The sequence below is a fragment of the Lactuca sativa genome, chromosome 4 (genome assembly GCF_002870075.4).
Source record: "Lactuca sativa cultivar Salinas chromosome 4, Lsat_Salinas_v11, whole genome shotgun sequence".
NCBI lineage: Eukaryota > Viridiplantae > Streptophyta > Magnoliopsida > Asterales > Asteraceae > Lactuca > Lactuca sativa.
The window spans coordinates 273,534,439-273,542,103 of NC_056626.2; positions in this window are offsets into that span (position 1 = coordinate 273,534,439).

The window sequence follows — 7,665 nt, forward strand, 5'->3', positions numbered from 1 at the left end:
GTGCTTTGGAAACCCTAAACACAAATACCTTGTCCCACAATAGCTTAGATGCAATCCTTAGGGCTTAAAACACTTATATAAAGTGTTTATTATGTCTTGGATGTCTTAACTTTATCAGTTAGTGATTTAAGACTAATAGAATGCATATATGTGTGATTATATGTTCATTAGGATCGCAGTGTGTGTACAAGTCCTCGCTTGACACCTAGCCATCCTATACCGTTCAGTTCATCCCAATCACCAACTACAGGTGAGTTCATACCCCTAATCAATATTTTAAACGATTTTAAATGCTTTAATGGGGGGGGGGATACAAGTAGAAACAAACATGTTATTAAATCATTGATATGTATTTTATAACTGTGCTTGTCATTTAACAGATTTCACATGCTACAAAATGTGATGCATGAAATTGTTTTACATCTTAAAAGCACATTGTTACCAAATGTTTTACCTTTGAAATGTTTATTAAAATGACATCAAGTCATTGTTAATTATTGTTCAAAACCCATAAGATGTCTTACAAAACCATTTTTCATTCTTGAACTAAACTATGCATATACACTTATATTCTTATATATGTATTGATGTTATAGTTTACATCTTTCATTTAATTTCCCACACCCTTGAGTAGTAAGAGTGTACAAACCTACATGATCAACCAGTTATATTACAGTAAATTATCATAGGGATAGTTTGAAGATATCAAACATTACTTGTATTACAAGGAATCACACAAGAGTCAGTTCATTCATGAGTCTATACTAGTACATTACTTGATACATGAGTACTTACAGATGTTTACCTGATACATGAATATGTTTACATATACTTACCTGTTACATGGACACACATACATGAATACCATACAGGAAACTTTTACATAGGTGCATTATCCTGTATTCACTTACCTGGATACTTGTACTTAGGACTACGAGGATGATTTATTTGTACTTACTGTGTAAATTGTCTTTCCTATCCCGGTTCAATGGGATAGCTAGACGGGACTTACCATTCCGAACCCCACTGATTAGCACCAGTGGTCGATGACCATCTTCAGAGGTCTAAGGTTACTACTTTTATTTGGAAGATCGATTTGGGACTAACCCTTCCACCCACCTACTGCTGCTATAGAGGACAACTGGACAATCTTCGGATGTTCATTAGGTTATACATTTCGCTTAATGCGATGTTGTGTTGGTCCTAGTACCCAGTGACAACACTTTCAGTAGTACATTTTCCTGTTTACTTTATTTTGTGATACATTCACATAAACGATGAGTTAGACTAAGCACTTTTAGTACTAGTCAATACAAAGGAAAAACTACCATTTTACAAACAGAACATTCGGGTCTTGGTAGAAGACTACACTTCATACTCACAAAACATTCGGGTCTTGGTAGAAGACTACACTTCATACTTACAAAACATTCGGGTCTTGGTAGAAGACTACATCTCAAACTGACAGAAAATAAGGGATTTTCTAGGGTTTTTCATATGTACTTCAACATTTTCATTTAACGTTTTACATGGCCTTCATAACAGATTTTCACAAACAAGGCAATGACACTTATATACTTATGAATTCACCAGCTTTAAAGCTAATACTCGCATTCAAAATAACTTGTATTCTCAGGTCATCAGTAGACAGGTACGGAGGCCAGGTTTTGAGAAGACGGAGCAAACAAGTCTCGTCTTTTATTTTGATTGTATATTTTTGGTGTCTTATTACAATGAAAGAACAAACATGTATTAAACTTTACTTATAATGCACTGGATGATGTTGTTGCTTGTTTATTATATTACACTGTTGTGATACTGTACATGACGTCCTCCACCCCTGAACGTTTCCGCCGTTCGTGGTTTTGGGGTGTGACAGATTGGTATCAGAGCATTGTTTATAGTGAATTAAGTATATCAACCCATAAAAGATATACTAAGTATAAATACATGGGATTAAAACACTCTGTCTCAGAGTTATACTTTTAAATAATAAAATATTTAAGTAAGTATACGTGCCTGCATTCATACTAAAATCAGTGTCACAACGACAAGAACAAAAGTATTACGATTGTTGAATATCACAAGTAAGCCTGGGGATATATGGTCAGTCTTAGGAATGGCATAGCCTGATCAACTATGCTGGTCCGAGGAGTGATTAGAATATGCCCAAGAATGGTTGTGATATGGCAACAAGTCTAAAAACTTACCAACACAACCATAAAGAAATACCGTATGGGTATTTGGTCTTACTGTAATTATCTTAGTCAGTTCGTGTATTTTAGCTATTCCTTCTGTTGTTGGGCTATGGGGATTTAGTCCATGAGACACATTCATAAATCATTTATTCTTATCCATGTCGTCATCTTTTTAAACGTATAGTTAAAGATGCCGCCACGCAGAAGTACAAGACGTAATCCTAACAACGAAGCAACAATACCACCACCTCCACCACCACCTGTACCTCTTCAACCACCAAATCCTTTCGATGCCACTATGTTCCAGGCAGCTTTCACAGCAGCAGTTGCAGCTGCTGTGTCAACAATCAACGCTCCTGCCCCTAGTGGATCATGAACAGGTGCACCACCCTCGAACCACGGCGAAAGCCATGGATACCCTCGGGAATGCACCTACAAGGACTTCACCAACGTCAAACCCCGCAGCTTCAATGGAACTGGGGGTGTTATGGTGTTGAGACAGTGGATTGAGAAGATGGAATCTGTCTTCGAGATCTGCGGATGCCAAGAAGGCAGCAAGGTCAAGTTCGCAGCTTGTACCTTCTCAGACCGAGCGCTAACATGGTGGAACCGCCATGTTAACTATCTAACTTTGGTGGTGGCGTATTCCATCGGCTGGGAAAAGTTGAAAGACATGCTGATGAAAGAATACCGTCCTCGAGGTGAAATACAAAAACTCGAGCAAGAATTCTGGGGTCTACAAATGGTTGGATCCGACATCACTACCTACACAAATAGGTTCTGTGATTTGTCAAACTTATGCCCTGATATGGTTGCTCTCCAGAGCAAAAAGATCGAGAGATATATCTGGGGGCTGTCGCCCCAGATCCAGTCAAGTGTGATCGCTTCCAGGCCTATTACCTTTGATAGTGCCACGGAACTGGCACAATCTCTTATCGATCACCGGAAACCTTAGAACACAACAATCCCTACACCCGTACCCCAAGAGTCCAGCCCTGGCAACAAACAGAAAGGGTGGTCTAAGAGGAAAAGGGGGGCTTCGCAAGGATCCTCCAAGAGACAACAACTTGTGGCAATCAATGCTGCCATAGTGACTCCTGCTGTCCCTGCGAACCTCTTACCAGCAAAAACAGATGCTGGGACTCTCCCGAAGTGCACCAAGTGCAACTTCCACCACCACGGACCTTGCAGGGAGATGCAGTGCTCTAACTGCAACAGGAAGGGACACACCATCCATTTCTGCAAGACTCCAACAGCTCAAGCTACCCAGGTTCCTAACGCCGGTATGGGCCAAGATTGCTACGGTTGTGGCGAAGTGGGCCACTACAAGAGGAACTGCCCTAAAGCGGGGATGGCTGGAGGAGTAGGAAGAGTTATGGCCCTAGGCCACAAGGAAGCAGTAGCTGATCCTACGATAGTTACTGGTACGTTCCTCCTCGATAACTCATATGCTTGCATACTTTTCGATAGTGGAGCCGAGAAAAGTTTTGTAAGTCACAAATTTTCACACCTGCTTAAACAAAAACCATGTGCATTAGATAGTTCATTCATGGTAGAAATGGCTAACGGGAAAACAGAGAGTACAAAATGCATATATGTAGGTTGTACCTTAACTTTAGGTGGCCATACTTTCAAGATAGATCTCATGCCAGTCCCAATTAAATGTTTCGACGTTATCATCGGTATGGATTGGTTGGGTCTTCTTCGTGCCGACATTATGTGCTTCGAAAAAGCAGTTCGTCTTAACCTTCCTAACAACGAAACTTTAATTATCTACGACGACAAACGTAGTACGAGCCTTCGCATCATTTTGTGCATTCAAGCCCAGAAGTGCTTGCGGAAGGAGTACCATGCATTTCTCGCACACGTCGTCGATTCTAGTCAAGAACTAAAAGACATCCAGAAAATCCCAGAAGTACGCGACTTTCCCGACATATTCCCAGAAGAACTTCCCGGTTTACCACCACAACGCCAAGTCGAGTTCAGAATCGACTTAGTGCTAGGGGCTACCCCCGTACCTAAATCTCCTTATCGTCTGGCACCAGCTAAAATGCAGGAACTTTCCAGTCAACTTAACGAACTTCTCAAGAAAGGATTCATTCGACCAAGCTTCTCACCATGGGGAGCACCGGTCTTGTTTTTCAAGAAGAAGGATGGATCGTTTCGCATGTGCATCGATTATAGAGAACTCAACAAACTTACCATTAAAAATCGTTATCCCTTGCCCCGCATTGACAATTTATTTGATCAACTTCAAGGAGCCAACTACTTCTCGAAGATAGATCTGCGATCCGGATATCACCAACTACGAGTGTTAGAGGAGGATGTTCCCAAGACAACCTTTCGAACTCGTTATGGACACTACGAGTTTGTAGTAATGCCATTCGGATTAACTAACGCGCCCGCAGTATTCATGGATCTGATGAATAGGGTGTGTCGTCCTTACTTGGATCAGTTCGTCATCGTCTTCATTGATGACATACTCATCTACTCTCGAAGTAAGGAGGAGCATGGTCAACATCTCCGTAAAATCTTAGAAACATTGCGATCGGAGAAGCTCTACGCGAAGTTCTCAAAGTGCGAATTTTGGATTCGACGAGTCGAATTCTTAGGCCATGTAGTTAGAGAAGAAGGTATACACGTGGACCCTTCCAAAATTAAGGCCATCGAGAACTGGTCAGCACCAAAGACACCTACTGAAATTCGTCAATTTCTAGGTCTAGCAGGCTACTATCACAGGTTCATTCAGACCTTCTCTAGCATAGCGAAACCTCTTACAACCCTGACCCAGAAAGGCGTGGCCTTCGACTGGGAAGAGAAACAAGAAAGAGCGTTCCAAACGCTCAAACGAGCCTTGTGCACCGCCCCGATACTATCCCTTCCCGAAGGAATAAAAGACTTCATTGTCTATTGCGATGCATCCAATCAAGGACTCGGATGTGTTCTGATGCAGCGAGGTAAAGTCATTGCCTATGCCTCGAGACAGCTGAAGACACATGAGGTTAACTACACAACCCACGATCTCGAACTAGGAGCAGTTGTGTTTGCTATGAAGATCTGGCGACATTACCTGTACGGTACAAAAAGCACGATCTTTACAGAACATAAGAGTCTACAACACATTTTCGACCAGAAAGAGCTCAACATGAGACAACGACGGTGGGTCGAGCTACTTAGTGATTATGAATGCGAAATTCGTTATCATCCGGGTAAAGCCAATGTAGTAGTCGACGCCCTAAGTCGGAAAGAATATACTGGTCGTAGAGTCAAGTCTTTGACTCTAACTATCCATTCACACTTGTCCACGCAAATAAAGGAGGCTCAGCTCGACGCTTTGAAACCTGAAAACGTGGCGGGTGAATCCCTTAGAGAGATGGATAAGAACTTGGAAGTCAAGGGTGGCGGAGCCTTATACCTCATGGATCGGATCTGGACACCGAAACACGGTGGCTTCAGAGACTTGGTCATGACCAAAGCTCACAACACTCGTTATTCCGTCCACCGGGTTCAGATAAGATGTATCTAGATCTTAAAAAGTTATACTGGTGGCCTAACATGAAAGCAAATATTGCTACCTTCGTGAGTAAATGCCTTACTTGCGCAAAGGTCAAGGTCGAATACCAGAAACCCTCCGGTCTTCTACAACAACCGGGAGATACCAGAATGGAAGTGGGAGCGGATCACTATGGACTTCATAACCAAGTTGCACAAGACGACGGGTGGACTAGATTCCATATGGGTCATCGTCGATAGACTGACCAAGTCTGCACACTTCCTATCGATCAAGGAAACAGACAAGATGGAGAAACTTACCAGAACTTACATTAGGGAGATTGTAAGGCTGCACGGTGTTCCTTTATCTATCATCTCAGACCGAGATAGTAGATTCACTTCGAGGTTCTAGCAGTCATTACAAAGTTCCCTAGGAACTAGGCTGGACATGAGTACAGCCTACCATCCACAAACTGACGGGCAAAGTGAGAGAACTATCCAAACCTTAGAAGATATGTTGCGTGCCCGTGTGATTGACTTTGGAAAAGCTTGGGATACTCATTTACCCCTTGTTGAATTTTCCTACAACAACAGTTATCATACGAGCATAAAGGCAGCTCCATTCGAGGCCCTCTATGGCCGAAAGTGCAGATCCCCTCTGTGCTGGGCTGAAGTGGGTGATACCCAGTTAGCTAAGGGACGAGTTCCCGAAAGCACTCTCACGGGTCCGAAGATCATTCGGGAAACGACAGAGAAGATCGTTCAAATTCGTGAATGATTAAAAGCCTCTAGAGACCGACAGAAAAGCTACACCGACAAGCGTAGGAAACCATTGGAGTTGCAGGTGGGCGACCGAGTCCTACTGAAGGTCTCACCCTGGAAGGGCTTGATACGCTTTGGAAAGCGTGGGAAGCTCAATCCAAGATACATAGGCCCTTTCGAGATTCTTGCAAGAATTGGCCCTGTGGCTTACAAGCTCAATCTGCTGAAAGAACTCAGTAACGTACATCCTACCTTCCACGTGTCAAACTTGAAAAAGTGTCTATCCGACGAGACTCTTGTTATTCCACTCGACGAGATCGAGATCAACGAGAGCCTCAACTTCGTGGAGGAACCAGTAGAGATCATGGACCGAGAGGTCAAGCAAACAAAGCAGAGCCGTATCCCGATAGTGAAGGTGCGCTGGAACGCAATGCGTGGACCGAAATTCACTTGGGAACATGAGGATCAGATGAAACTGAAATACGCTCACCTTTTTGCTTAGTTATTTGTAATTTCTTACTTGCTTAAATTCTAATTTCGGGACGAAATTCCTTCCAACGGGGGGATGATGTGACAACCCGAAATTTCCATTCTGTACAATCTATATCACTTCAATAGAAGTTATAGTGGTCACTGTTAATTTTCAGACTTTTTCACATAAGTTTGAGTAATTCAAGGTTTACACTTCAGGAAATATCAGGAGAGTGGGTGCACTAGGGTTTTGTGCAACATTGTTATTCCAACACTCTATTATATTAGAGATCATTTCAGGAATAAAAATATTTTCTGGCAAAAATATTTCAGGACTATAAATAGATTTCTGAACCAAATTCATTCATTATTCACATTTCCAACTAGAGAAAAGCCATTTTCTCTCTCACGGATCTTCGGGTTTTTATACCAAAACGTGAGTAACTCTTTCTATTAGTGATTAGAATGCTTATTAGATGCTTATCACATGATTTAGATGGCTAAATCATTAGATCTAGGAGTTTACTCCCCAAGGTGTTCTTGAACGGTAAACTCCCGAAACGAAGCCAAAACCGACCTTTGTATTATACAAATGCTTAGGACTCATATGTATGCATGTTAGGAACAAGAAAACATCCATAAATCACCCAAGTTTGGGAGTTCACGGCCAAAGAGATTCATAGGCCGTAAACTCCCTTTTTCACACTCAAAATGGTGTTTTAAGGACTCTAACACTTTAAGG